Here is a 15,366-nt window from a genome sequence, read left to right on the forward strand (position 1 = left end):
ATCATTTTGTCAGACACTTTTCTTTTTTTGATGTGATTCTCATAATGTGACAAAAAATCGGTATATTTAACAGAGTTTAACATTAAATTGTGAGTTTTACTCTTAACAGACGTATAACCAACCCGATTAACAGACCCACCGCCGATATAGCCGCATACTCAATATAGATTAACCGACCTATCTCTCGGTTAGCCGAGTGTCGGCCGTGGTTTGTTTCTGTTGTACTTCAGTGTTTCTGTTGTTCCTTTGTTTTCCTTTTTTAGTTGATGTGTTTTCCTCTTTTAACGTTTTAATCTGTAATCAGGATTTGTTTTCTCTCAATCGATTTATGACCTTTGAACACTCGTTTACTGCTGTGGATTTTTTTTAAAGAGCATTTAAAAGAAATCATTCCTAAAAGCTGTGATAAATAGGCTGAGGCTGAGCCTGACAATAGAAAACTACTATACATCTTTACTTTATTATAACATATGTAAGTTTTTAGTCTTCTCAGTATATAACAAATCAACATTTCGCCGGTGGAGATGGAGGCAGCTGGTTGTTGATTGCAAAATGGTAAAGACCTGTAAAACAAAATAAAGATGATGTATTTTTATAACGTGAACGAATAAGAAATTAAACCGGCTTATATACACGTTTCCTGTTGAGTTTAAAACAAATAAATCAAGACTTTTGCTGGTGGGCGTTTCGTTACCGAGGGTATCACCAGCCCAGTAGTCAGCACTTCAGTGTTGACATAAATATTAATTATATAATCATTTTGTAAATGTCCTGTTCCAAACTTTGAATTTTTCGAAAAACTAAGAATTCTGGGTCCTCAATGATCTTCAACTTTTTACTTGTTTGGTTTAATAACTATTTTGGTCTAAGCGTCACTGAGTCTTATGTAGACGAAACGCGCGTCTTGGGTAATAAATTATAATTCTGCTACCTTTGATAACTAGTGTTCAGGTTTAATTCTACGAACAGACAGACGCAATTGTGTTAATTACTTTTATCTAAGCAATGTTTTCTATATACATCTCAGTGTGTAAGATTGATTGTTCATGGTAAATGATACTTTCAGAACTATTCGCTGTCTCATGGGGATTGTTTTTTATTGGTAGGGGAAGACGGATTGCCTAGACAGAACCACTGACCTTCCACAAAAAAAATCTCAGTGTATACCGAGGTGTTTTATTTTACCTTAGTAATGAAACGCTTTAACTTTTATATTTCGTAATCTTAAGAACTTTTGTGTGTTCATCAAATGAAGCAGTTGGTTTTATCATATATTAATCCGTGCTCAAAAACAAATCACCCAAAATTTCAGTACCCAATGTGTTTTTTTTCTACTGATCTAAGTTTTTATAAAACTATTAAAAGGTCGATCATAGTTATGGCTTTATATGAATGAACAATTTTACCTGCACATGCAGTTTGGAAACCGGCATTGAAATCACAAGCTACTTCGTTTTTGACATAATCATCGCGATTGTCTTGATAATCGTCATTCGGACCGGGTCCACCACAAAGACCACCGTACAAAATATGCGGACTATCTTGCCATGAGGCCGCACACCAACCTGGCTTACATGCTCTGTGAAATAAAAAATAATCATGTGAAGGCACATGTACAGTTTATCGTACTATTATTTGTCTGTTTGTCTTTTAAATTTTAGGCATGGCGTTAACAGTTTAGTTTCAATCTATGAGTTTGATTGTCCCTTTTGTATCGTTCGTCCCTCTTTTATCTTCTCATCTATGTTATGATGGTATAATACCTAAACACTAATGGGAGAAATTGTGCTTGATTTTCATGATGAAGACAATCTTTCAACCACTTTAACTGAGGTCTGGAGCTAGCATGTTATTAATTGCTAGTAGTTCTATGTTAATGTATGTATCATTGTTTTTGCTTTGTTTCTTTTGATACCGGACTAAGAATTATTTTTAACTGAGTTTTACAGTGCGGATTGGTGTGTGTTGAATTATTTGAAATTGGCATGCTGTATAAGAGGAGGGTAGAGATTTCGAAAAACATGTTTTACTCTGCCGATTCTTTAGATAATTACTTGTATTTCCAAAAAAATCAGTTAACCCATTTGTGAAGTATAAACTGTATACTTACGCTCCTCTGTGGTGAGGCTTCTTCGGATAATTATTTCCAAATCCTATTTCATAACTCAAATGTTTATTATTGTCCCCTAAGATGTAGTTTATTTGTGACATGGCGTAATTCAGAAACTTATCTCCACCTATTCCATCGGCAACAGCAATCACGGCAATAAAAGCAGCATTAGCTATAAAGAAAAATAACCATATTTAAGTATCTTATAGTAAAGGTCAAGTAAAAAACGGTTTTATCTGTTCATTGTTTGTAAGGAAGGGTTCTTTTTGGAAACATGACTTTTAAAATTTTAATGACTGAATGACAAATCATTACACAGCAATGCTATATATGCACGATGCTGCAGTTGTTAAAATTGTCAAACAAAAACATACGCATTTTTACAAGTTTACTATGTTGTGTTTTGTTTATTGTTTACTGTTGCCAGTTGGTTTTTTTTTGCTAGTTTAATTTTATGACTTATGAGCCCTTTTATATCTTTCGCCCTTTCTTTTTAATACAAAACAAATCCAATAACTTCTTTATGTGTCTTTTATTATTGATATTTTACACAATGATGGATGACAGGATTTACAATTGTATGTTTAAATGAATAGCAATTAAATTGCTAAATAGTACCACGAGAAACATGAAATATTGCACTTGTATGAATTACTACAGTCATATATCTAAGGTTTGTCAAAAGTGAAAATATTGGCTTCAATACATTTAGTTTATGGTAACGTCAACATTATTATAGAAAAGTCTGTTGCTTTATCCTTGATGTTTATGATTTTGTGTCATTTGGGTTAATGTAGTTGTCATGAAGGTATTGTACTTTTGTCGTTATTTGTTTATTTCATTTTAAAGATCATTGACATATGTTTGTAAAGATTAAATGTCCCCTTAGATCGTACGAGTAAGAATAACGACTTACCAGCATATCTGTTTGACCCCCATTTATCCCTGTAAGTCAATCCACATGGTGTCATAGGAACAGAACCACCAGGGGCGTATGATGCCATAAATTCTTCCATGTTAGTTTTATATTTAGCTTCTTGAGTTAATTCCCAGAGAAGAAGCTATAAAGTATGCAGTAAAAATCAAATGAAACTAGAATGGATTCAGGGTTTTCTTCTTACGTACCAATTTTTTTTAATCAAGACAATTCTTTGTTCATTGATTCTGGAATTTCTAGTATTTCGTACACTGTACATCGAGCACATCAAATAAAACAAAAAACCGGAACTAACACTGCTTTTAAAGAATACTCGTAAAAAGATAAATGCATTGCATATAATTTCATTTCAGCGATAGTTTCTTTTACATTTTAATATAACTGGTCTAAAATACATAGACATGTTCAGTGTTTTAGTCTTATCTAAAACATGTTCATTGCAAACAGATCCCTACTATCCACAACATATAGTTTGCATGTAGTTTAATTCGTTTAGTCTCAAAGACTGCTCCGTAGCTGTTTTATCTGCGTATACAATATATTTAAGGTAGCTCATTTCGCGTTTAGCCCTTTCCAGCCCATTTTTCCGTGATTAGGTTTCGCGATTTTCAAAATGTTTCCTTATTTTTAACAGTACCGAATATACAGCAAGAAAATATCTAAAATCTCTTCAAGTGTATTTCATAATCGCATTGACATACCTGACAACCTGGTTGTTTTGCATCCCACGAATAACCCCATGCCAAAGCAGGATCATAGAAAGACTTAGCATCTGTCAAATACTTTTGATCTTTGGTGGCTTTATAAAGTTCAGCTGCAGCTTCACACATTTCATCTTTAAATCCTGATGAGCTAATTAAGAAAATATAAAAAAAATATTTATTGACTTGTGTTTGACGACACTTTCATGCTATTGGCCTTTTTCGTGACAGTCAGTTGTTTACGGTGATGAAGCTGTAATACCCGGGTAGATTGATCGACTTTCGAAAGTAGTGATATGCAATATATTAAACGTGTAGAAATAATTATTGACTTGATACCAAGGTCTAAATATTTGGGCAAGGGGTCAGGAGGTTTTTCATTACTGAAGTTTTAAATCAAATATTATTTCGAATCACTCATCCATATTACATCTAGATATTAACGTAGAAAAAAGAAAATTACTTTACTTTTGTCAACATCTACAGAGAATAATATCAAGTTATAACTATACGAATATTGTAAGATCTGCGTAGAATATGATAAACTACTAGCATTTCTAGGATATTACCCATAAAAGGCCTTTGCTTGAGGAACGCTGTTTGAATATATACCGGGATTAGCCTTGGCAAACTCGTACAATGATTTAGCTGCTTCCAATAATTTAGCACTGTAACCAGCATCTGAAATATTAAAACGGAAATCTTCAAACTTAAATTGAAGCAGTTCTTACTTAATGAATGCGACAAATAGTGAGGAGAAGGTTAAAGTAATGAAATTAATTTCGTAGTACTCCATTAATGTTACCTCGTGCAATTTGACTGAAATGTAGATCATGTTCACACTTCGCCATCATAATTACAAGGTTATTAAGGCATTATGAACAAAATATGGCATTTATTTCAAAGCATTGTTTAACTTCAGAAATTTTGATTTTTTTGAAAAACTGAGGCTTTTCTACTTCAGGCATAGATTACATTAGCTGTATTTGGCAACACTTTTAGGAATTTGGATCTCAATGCTCTTCAACTTTGTATTTTATTTGGCTTTTTAAACTTTTTGGGATTCGAGCGTCACTGATGAGTTTTTTGTAGACGAAACGCGCGTCTGGCGTATATACAAAATTTAGACCTGGTATCTATGATGAGTTTATTGAGCCAACCAAGATATAAAATATTAGAAATTTCATTCGGCTCATATGGTCCGATTATACAATCTAATTAAAAACGTTTCATGTTAGTTGGCTAAATATGACAAGGTCTGGCAATTGAGAAATTATTCAACAATTTTGACGTTTAAAGTAACTGCTCCGATAAAAGTGCTGAAACTATGTTCCCCACAGTAAAATAATGGTTTGTACTTTTAAAACATCTACATTATATCTAAATTATATGAAATAAAAAAAAATAAACACAAGAAATCCAGTCTAAATGTTTGTCAGCACAGTCGGCCGATTTATACGAATGTGTGCTCCCATAGTGCTTCAAATTGTCTAACCTTTTTCTTTGAACACAACTGCTCCGATAGCAAGTGCTGCAACTGTATTCCCTGCAGCGTCACTTCCTGGTGCCCGGGATGAATTTTATAAGCTGGTCTGCCCATGTGCATGTCCTCTGCTCTCCCCCAGAAAGCATGGTCTGGTCCACCATCACCTACCTATATGTATTGAAAAAAATGCATGAGGGATGGAAAGGGGTTCCTTCATTTCTATATAATTGTTTAATGTTAGACCTTTTATCTATTCTTTATTCTTTTTAAATCTTCAGCTTGTAATTCGCTGAAAGTCTAAGTTGCATTTTTTTTATAATAGATTTCTTTTCAAACAGCGTCAAATAAGGTTTGAGTAGAATTCCTTGTGCATGGTATCTTTCCGATTGATGCCCATACCGGTATACATATATTTGGCATATATATGGGTGACAAATGTGGAGCAGGATTTTCTTATCCTTTCGGATCGAAGCATCTAAGGTTGCCCCTATTTTTAGTGAGGTTCATGTTGCCTAATCTTTGGTATTAATGTTGTTCTTGCTTTAGTTTTTTTCCTGTTTTGTCTTGGCTTTCTCAGTTTTGTACTAGACTCCCGTGCTCGAATGTCCCTCTGCGGTCTTTCGCCTGTCTTTTCTGGTTATTTCTTATGCAATATGAGTCATTTGCTTTTTGGCTTATGTTTTAAATAAGTATTCGAGGTTAAATGAGATTGTTAAATGCACATGAACATAAAACCTATACATAACATAAACGATTTTTGAGCAAATGAATCACCTGAACCCAGTAAGTTTGTTGACTTGGAATCCAACATTTCAGGAAATAGTCCAATGGTGTTCTTAAACAATCGTACATGTCGTTCAGTTTTCCAGCATGCTCATATGCATCTTTGAATTTTTCTAATCCCCATCCTAGAACATGAGCTGACATTGCCATAGGAAGGTTGAATTTGACATGATCTCCAGCTGAAAAGTAAATATCTATGAATTCGCAGCGAAAACCAAGCCAAACATTTATAAAGGTAAAACGGTTTCTATGCAATTCAACAACGGAATACTAGTAGATAATCAAAGAACGAATTTCAATTTTGTCAGTTCTAATGTTATTAATATCTTCATGTTATCTCTAAAACAAAATTATCTACAAAATTAAAGGGGCACTAGCTATGAGATATATAAAAAATCTTAAGTAGGATTATTTTTGTTTAATCAATAATGAAAGTGAAATAGTGAAATAATAATTCGCTTTTAGCAGCCAAAATGGTTTAATTTTGTCAAATTAAGCGATGAAACATTGTTTCACTTGCAAATGAATTAGCCGACCTCATTAAATCCGTATTCATGTGAACTTCAATTTAACCCCTCGCTATAGATTGACAACGCATGCATTATACGTGTACAGGTTATTTTAAGAAAAAGAATGTCAACAATGAAAGTGAAACTACTGTAAATCATTTGATTACTGATTCGATCTATATAAAATCATTCGAATACGGTTAAAAACAATGAGACACATATATTTTTAATCTATAAGATAAAATCAAACAGACCTATAAAAGTCTAATTGAACGTGTTGGTTTAATCTATTATGTTATTTATGTTTACATCGCTTATATAGTCATCTGAGGTCAAATCAATAGTTAATTAGATGGCGTCTGGACTAACATACACACGAAACGAACCTACATATTATCTATAACATGCTCTGTATACTGTTTATTTTAGACTTTTGGGAGTTTGGGTAAATGTTTAACATTATTATAAATCAAATATGAGAATTTGAGTCAAATCGGTTACCATGAATTTGACAGCTAGTGCCCCTTTAAAGGCAATTATTTATACCATGTAACGACGATGACATGTGACCAAACACTATGTCATAGACAAAGACACGTGGTATATGTTTTATCCAATATATAATCATACATTTTGTTACATGCAAACCTTCTGTAAAATAAAGCAGTATACACCTTATGTGAACCTTTCTTTTCAATGTAAACCATTATCTAAAACTTCGAAACAGTGGCAGCGTCTTCACTGCTACGAGACTGACTCTTTCGGAGTTTTTCATATATTTCAAGATGAATATACTTGCCATCATACCAGCCTCCTGTTAAGTCGTGTCCATCCCCGTTATCACCCATTGCAGAATCCCCTCTCCATGGGATGGGGTTGTTACCAGGAAGTTTGCCAGATCTCTGAGCGTCATAAAATAAGATGGAAAGTGCCATGGCTTTACCATAGTCATATTTCATCTTAGATCCTCCTAAAATACAAATAAAATCTGTTAAAATGCTTCAAAAATGAAATCAACACTTTATAAACGTCATTCACCCGAACAGCTTTTCTAAATCAACCTTTATCAAATCGATTATTTGAAAGCTTAGTATGTATACTAACCGAAAAGGTTGGATAGCTTTATAACCCAAATGAAGCTTAATAAAATAACAAAATCCATATAAGGTCAACTTTGAATCATGGAGTTGAACCTAAGTTTTGATTTAAAAGGCGATACGGGATAACCGAAAATTAAAGTCATAAGAAACCTCAAAAATAATGCATCTGTTTTTTTATAACTAAATGGATAGTTTTCATTATAAAACTTATGTACATATACTTTTTTTTGAAGAAAATTCTTTGATTTATTCATATTTAGAAGAAGTTTACTTTATTTTAATTGCTTCCTTCTAGCAAGCAATTCCCCCGACGTATTTTCCGTATGCAAAGTGACCTCAGTGTGACCCATCTCGTAAAAATCCGGTGATCACAATACGCATGGATGCTCGCATGAATGTCCTTAAAATAAACTATTATCTGAATTTACATGTTAAACACGTGCTCTCTTTCCATGATTTTTTGTTTATTTTTTGTCAATTGTTGACAAACAGGTGACCATCGTTAAACTTCGGCTTCAAAACACGAACATTAATTACCTGCCATATTTTCACAACAACACTGACCGATTGAAAAAAATGACGATTATACGAAATTTACACGAAAAAAATGATAAATTCGTGCACAGAAGACTAAGTTTATTATGTTTGAATGCATTAGTTCAAGAATTCATCATTTTTCACCGGTCACTCGTTTCTTATGACTTTAAACATCAATAAAACTAACCGTCATGAACATTGATAATGTGTCGGGGTTTAACATGTAAGTGAACAGTTTCCCTCCCCTTACATAAAACGGTGGCGTAACAGCACAACATAAGAGCTGTAAATATCATTTGGATATTATATGAAGCACAACAATACCTAACTGAGGGCAAATCGTATCGAGATCGCGACTGGCGTACCAAAACATAAACCTGGTTCCGTGAGTAAAATACACAACGGAATTAGGGATAAAAAGAACATTAAGTACAGAGGGAACTTTCTAATAGGGAACAAAAATAGTTATTTTATGATGTACATTTTTGTATATAGTTTCCCGTGTGAAAATATAATATTCAAATCTCGAAATGGACACTTATGTTTGTTTATATCAGAAGAATTTAAAGTTAGTCCCTCGATTAGGCTGGTTCTCTCCCTTGCAACATACGGGTATCACAGATACCTTTGTTGTCAAGATCTGTCAAAGCCAAACAGATAACGGACAGAGAACCAGTCTAGTCCCTCGATATAATTTCCGAAGGACGATATGAAACCTACTTTATTTAAAACGATGTAGTATCCTCGATTGTAAACCTGTATTTGCAACAGTTACGTAATTGATTTAACTAATTAGCATAAAAACAAATACTGAATAAACATTAATATATATGAATAAGAATTAAAATCACAATGTTACGGGGTCGTGCCCTCACCACAAGATAGCTTTTGGTCAACCAATACTAAATACCTAATATCACTTCAATATGTCGCGTACTTTTTTGAGGAAATTTCGTTAAAATTTGGCGGAAATAAAAATAATAATCAGAAGAAGAAATACAGTAAGGTCTTTCCTCATAGAAAAAGGAAAGACCTTAAAAATACTGATCTCCGAGGGAAATTCAATCGGAAAGTCCCTAATCACATATTTCACAACTGTCATATTTCTGATATAGACATTTTCAAATGTAGAAAATGATGGATTGAACAATAAAACACTTGCAAATAGCTGTCACGCTAAATTACATGTATTCTACTATTCAGTTTATCCTTCTATATCTACCAACGTTATGCTTACCAACTCCAGGTGGTGGTGTCAATTTTACAGAATGACTAGGTGATCCTGTAGAATTATTTGTCGAAACTGGTGGAACTGATGGATTACCCGTTGGTTGATTTGGTTGTTGTGTTCCTGTTGATTGTGGACTCTGTCCTTCTATTGTTACTTTCCCTGCTAGAGATGTGGTACCCGAAGCACGTGCTACAAAGTCGATCTTCAGGTTTCCCCCGGACAAAACATCTTTATCATAGTCCTTATTTGTAAGTACAAATTCTGTTTTGTCTGCGCTAGTAGATGTTAATGCAGCCGTCCAGGTCTAAATGCAAAAACTGAAAATTTTCAGAGCTCGTAGCTTGCTGTATATGTTCGAATGTATGTCTGTGCTGACGTGAATAATATATGATAATTAATATGGTCATAATTTTTAATTGTACACATTGAAGTTCGTTTTCATGTATGTTGGTGTTAGTTTTTGTTTCTTTAGTTCCATTTTTTTCTCTTATAATTGCTGTAGTTTCCTCGGCTTTGGTTTGTAATCCTAATTTGTTGTCGCTTAATCGATTACTGTGGATTCATTTATTTTCGTGGGTATCAATTTTCGTGGATGGTTGAAAACTTGCATATTCGTGAACACACGAAACCCTAGAAAAATGGTATCCAACGAATAATAATGAATCCACAGTAATTACTATAGCACAGCTGTATACTACGGTTGCATTCGTCACCACTCGGTCGATTCCGTACTTTTTTCAGAAGAAGAGTAGCGGATTCTACCGAGGATTTCAGATTAACTACTGTCAATATTTGCTGCCATTTTGTCTCGGATAGTAGGATAAAAACCTGCCTACAGGTTTTTCACATGAGAGCTATATAAAAATACTATCAAATATCAACAAAGGATTTGGGCACTTTGTAATTGCAAACGACAAGGTCTTCTTATGCTAGTATCTTATAGCTTATCATTCAATCATTACAAATGAATTTGGGCTGTTTAATTACTATTGACATGGTCTCGCGGGCTTTAATACAACAAATTTAGTCGGATCTGTGAGTTTACCAATTGTCGACGACTTTTTTCGATTACGACAGTTTTACTGAGTGTGGAAAAATTGCGTTTGGGCAGGCATGAAAGGTTTATGCTCCTGACGCACCATAGAGTTCATGCGTTTCCCTATATTTCTGTTTGTTATTTTGAATTTTCTCTTCCTGATCATTTGTACCCATGAAGTGTGGAATTCTTAGACGAAATTGGTCAAACAAAATTAAGAGTAAAGAAATTAAGGAGCTCCCTATCCTGATCTTAATGGATAATGTATGGTGATAACGGAATTCACTGCTCGAACGACCCAGTATGGGCTCAATCGTATTCAATAAGGAGGAAAATAAATATCATTGTCTAAAAAGAAGGCTTTACAAGTCCAATTACTCCAACAGAACTCAAAAACAAGCAAATTTAGATCGAGTTATTGGTGTCGTTATTTCCCCGAGGGTATCAGAAACCCAGTAGTCATCACTTTTTGTGATGACATGAATTGTAATTGATATGGTTATATTTATAAATTTACTGTTTACAAATTTTTGAATTTATTGAAATACTAAGGCTTTTTACCTCAGACATAGATTATCTTAGCTGCATTTGGCAAAACTTTTAGGAAATTTGGTCCTCAATGCTCTTCAACTTCGTATTTTTTTTGGCCTTTTTAACTTTTTTGGATTCGAGCGTGACAGATGAGTCTTTTTGTAGACGAAACGCGCGTCTGGCGTATACTAAGTTTAGTCCTGGTATCTAAGATGATTTTATTTATCATCTTACATTTGACTTAGTTGATATAATTTGATATTTTGCTTACCTCAAGTTTGTCAACAGGATGATCAAATTTGACATGGATAGTCCAGCCATGAAGGGCTACTGAAGGGTGTAGTAAAACATGACCTTGAAAGCCACCATCCCAGTGATTATCAATATATACACCTTGGTCCTCAGTATTGACTGATAGCAAGACAGTAAGTAGCAACAGAACGATCATCCTGCAGAAACACCAATTGTTCACTACATAAAACAAATCAAAGATTCATTATACTCAGTTTGGAGGCGTCATGAAACAGTTTAACTTATACTCAAAAGACCTCAAAACAATGTAGAGTTTGAAAACTTTGTAATGCTGAAGACGACTGCTACACGCTGAATGTATTTTTATAATTTCTGTAGTTTTGGTTGGCGTCACGTTGATGTCACCCAAAAGATTTAATATAAACTTATATAAGAATGTATATGTGTTATTAATCTGTAGCTACATGTATATGAAAATTGAATGAGAAAATGAATAATGATTTTTTTTAAAGTTAATTCTTGTAAAACTTTTTTAGGCCACGAAAACATATATTTCAGATAATTTTACCTTCGTGAGCTATACGTTCGTTCGGGTTTTATCCAGAAACGATATTTTGTTATGGTCTTAACATTTAATTTATATACTATCCAATCATTCTCATTCTTATCACAATGACGTACCTTTAGATAAAGTTCGGGAACTAGTAATATTTTGTTTGAATACATGTTCCTGTAAAGTTCAGAAATTCCGTTCAATTATCAAGGGAATTAGACATTCTCCTCCAAATACACACGCTTATAGCACTTGCATTCAGAATTAGGTCATGGTTGCAGATAACTGAAGACAAATTAATTAACTTCTGGGAGTTCTTGGTACACATTGCTGAACTATATGTCATGAAGTGTAAAAGGAATCATCCTAAATGTGCATCAAATGAATGGATGGATGAATAATTGAACGAACGAACGAACGATACAAAACGAACTAACGATCGATGAATGAATGAATGAATGAATGAATGAATGAATGAATGAATGAATGAATGAATGAATGAATGAATGAATGAATGAATGAATGAATGAATGAATGAATGTATGAATGAATGAATGAATAAATGAATGAATGAACTAACGAACGAACGATCAAAATAACGAACAAACGACACGAACGAACGAAGGAACGAACGAAGAAACGAACTAAGGAAAGAACGAATAATGGATGATGGAACGAATGAATAAACGAACGAACAAACAAACAAACAAACGTTCGAACGAAAGCACGAACAAACAAAAAAGTGAACGAACGAACAAACGCACGAACAAACGCACGAACGAACATGTTACATGTACAAGTAATGTAAGACTTCTTTTCTCTCCAGAAACATTTCCATGAGCAAACTTAAGAATACGTTTCTTCGAGGCAGATTATTTAATGCACGTTTTGCCTTAAAGCATTAATTTAAATTACAGATTGTGGAAACAGCAGATATGTTGTAAAAGATATTAACTTTAAAATAAAAACAAATGACTTCAAGTTTTAGATAGAACAAAGAAACACCATTTGTCCTTGATGACTATCTCTACTTGAAACTACTCGCGGAAACATGCATCTAGATTAATATCGTTTGTTTCGCAGCCAGTCTAAAGAACAAGACTCAATGTTTGCACCTGTCCTAAGTCAGGAATCTGATGTACAGTAGTTGTCGTTTGTTTATGTAATATATACGTGTTTCTCGTTTCTCGTTTTGTTTATATAGATTAGACCGTTGGTTTTCCCGTTTGAATGGTTTTACACTAGTAATTTTGGGGCCCTTTATAGCTTGTTGTTCGGTGTGAGCCAAGGCTCCGTGTTGAAGGCCGTACTTTAACCTATAATGGTTTAATTTTTAAATTGTTATTTGGATGGAGAGTTGTCTCATTGGCACTCACACCACATCTTCCTATATCTATCAAATAAGACATGATGACTTTCCTAGATATAGGAAGATGTGGTGTGAGTGCCAATGAGACAACTCTCCATCCAAGTAACAATTTAAAAAGTAAACCATTATAGGTTAAAGTACGGCCTTATAGACTATATATTAACATTTCAAAACTAGCCAAAAGACCAAACTAAGACACAATAACTTTCCTAGACTATATATTAACATTTAAAAACTTATGGACATTTTTCATCCATTATCGCGTAACAGATGACCTACAGATGACCAGAAATCGACTGAAAAAACTTTTCTCACCCACATTGTCCGTTTTCCAATTGGACGCACTTTTTGTTAATAGCTTCTAATATGACGTTCTAGTTACTGGTCAGGCTGAAGGTGGGGGTTGGTCTAACAGAATAGTGAAAAACGAGACAAAGAAATAAAAAAAGAGAAAAAAAATAAGTAGTAAGAGGAAAAAAGGTTAAAAAAGTAAACTATAGAGAATAACGGGCTGCTGAATTCGACACAATATAGAAAAATGGGCCAAAATGGTAAAAGACATGTAAAACGGATTAGAATTGTTTCGGACAGGTCGAATACTTAGTCTTGTTCGGACCTTAAAGTTTGGTAAAAATTGGTCGAGTAGGAAAAAGTACAATGGAGTATAAATAATTTCAGACTGTTAATAGTTTGTTGTGAAGCCTATTAAAATCAACATATTGTTGTACTTAGACCACCTCATTTATTGAACTGATAACATATATCGCTGACCTAGACCTATTTAACTATGCATGATATTGGCACTTCCTGTCTGACATTTTGTCACCGACATTATAACAATTGGTGCTGATAAATGTCTATACATTTGTGAGTCTACATAAAAGATATCAACTCCTTGGATCGTGTGTAGGTTGCTATTTGTTTTAAAATAATATTGTCGATCAGAACTATATAATTATGTATGCTAATTAGAGAAATCAAACATAAACTTTTCCTGTACTGAATGTCATGATATACTTTTATCTTTTACAAAGTTTTTATAGATCTTTTACTTAACTGTCTGTAATTGTATTTCTTATGTTGTTTGACAAGCAATTCGTTTACATAATTTTGTGGCTAAAAAAGAACATATTCTCCTAAATTATGGACATAAATTATGTTATCGTAAAAAATATGCAAGAAAAAAAAGGTATTAATTTAGATGACCGACATCGAATTGTAAAAGATCAAAATTGAAACAATTTTTTTCTAATGGCTGAGCCTTCTTTTAAAAAAAAACCCCAAACATGTCCATTCAGCTGTGAGAAGACGAACCAATAACAGTTGGCATACTTGAAAACCTGTTTTGAATTATTCAGACAATAAAAATAGGCCTGTCATATACCAATTCCAGGACACAGGGACTCGGTTAGCAGATTAAAATTTTGTTAATAAATGTTTTTTATATTTTTTTTAGTATTTCCTGTCTATTTGTGTTACTTTTCCAGTATGGTTTTTTCAGTATACGGATATGGATAGTAAAGTGCACATTGCTAAAAAACAAAGAAATATCGATGACATCGTCAAATACGTTAATAAAGCAACACAAATAGACAGGAAATACTAAAAAAAATTATAAAAAACATTTATTAACAAAATTTTAATCTGCTAACCGAGTCCCTGTGATAGATACCAGGATTTAAATTTTATATTTTCGCAAGATGGGCGTTTCGTCTACAAAATACTCATGAGTGTCGCTCGAATTAAACAATGTTAAAAAGGCCAAATAAAGTACGAAGTTGAAGAGCATTGAAGACCAGAAATTCCTAAATGCTTTGCCAGCTACATTTGTAGAGTAATCTATGCCTGAGGTAGAAAAGCCTTAGTACTTCAAGACAATAGAAAAAGTACCTTGCGCAATTATTTAATTTGACTGTCTGAAATCTATCACTTAAAAACCTTAATTTCAGTCAGAACTTGACTGTGACTTAACGAATTAGAGTAGTTACCTGATTTGTAATGAAATAAGCAACACGACGGGCGCCGCATGTTGAGCAGTATCTGATTGCTCTTCTATAGCACCTGGAATCACTCACAGTTTTTTGTGGGGTTAGTGTCGCTTAATCTTAAGTTTTTTATGTTGTGTATTGTTTACTATAAATTGTCTGTTTGTCTTTATCTTTTTCAGCGATGGCGTTGTCAGTTGATATCTGATCTATGAGTTTGACTGTCCCTCTGGTATCTTTCGCCAA

General features: G+C 33.6%; 1 pseudogene; it reads right to left on the reverse strand.

The window, feature by feature from the left end:
• Positions 1-486: 486 nt before the first annotated feature.
• Positions 487-11,428, reverse strand: LOC134692733 (endoglucanase E-4-like; annotated as a pseudogene).
• Positions 11,429-15,366: the final 3,938 nt, after the last annotated feature.

This window comes from Mytilus trossulus, chromosome 12 (assembly GCF_036588685.1).
Source record: "Mytilus trossulus isolate FHL-02 chromosome 12, PNRI_Mtr1.1.1.hap1, whole genome shotgun sequence".
Taxonomy (NCBI): Eukaryota; Metazoa; Mollusca; class Bivalvia; order Mytilida; family Mytilidae; genus Mytilus; species Mytilus trossulus.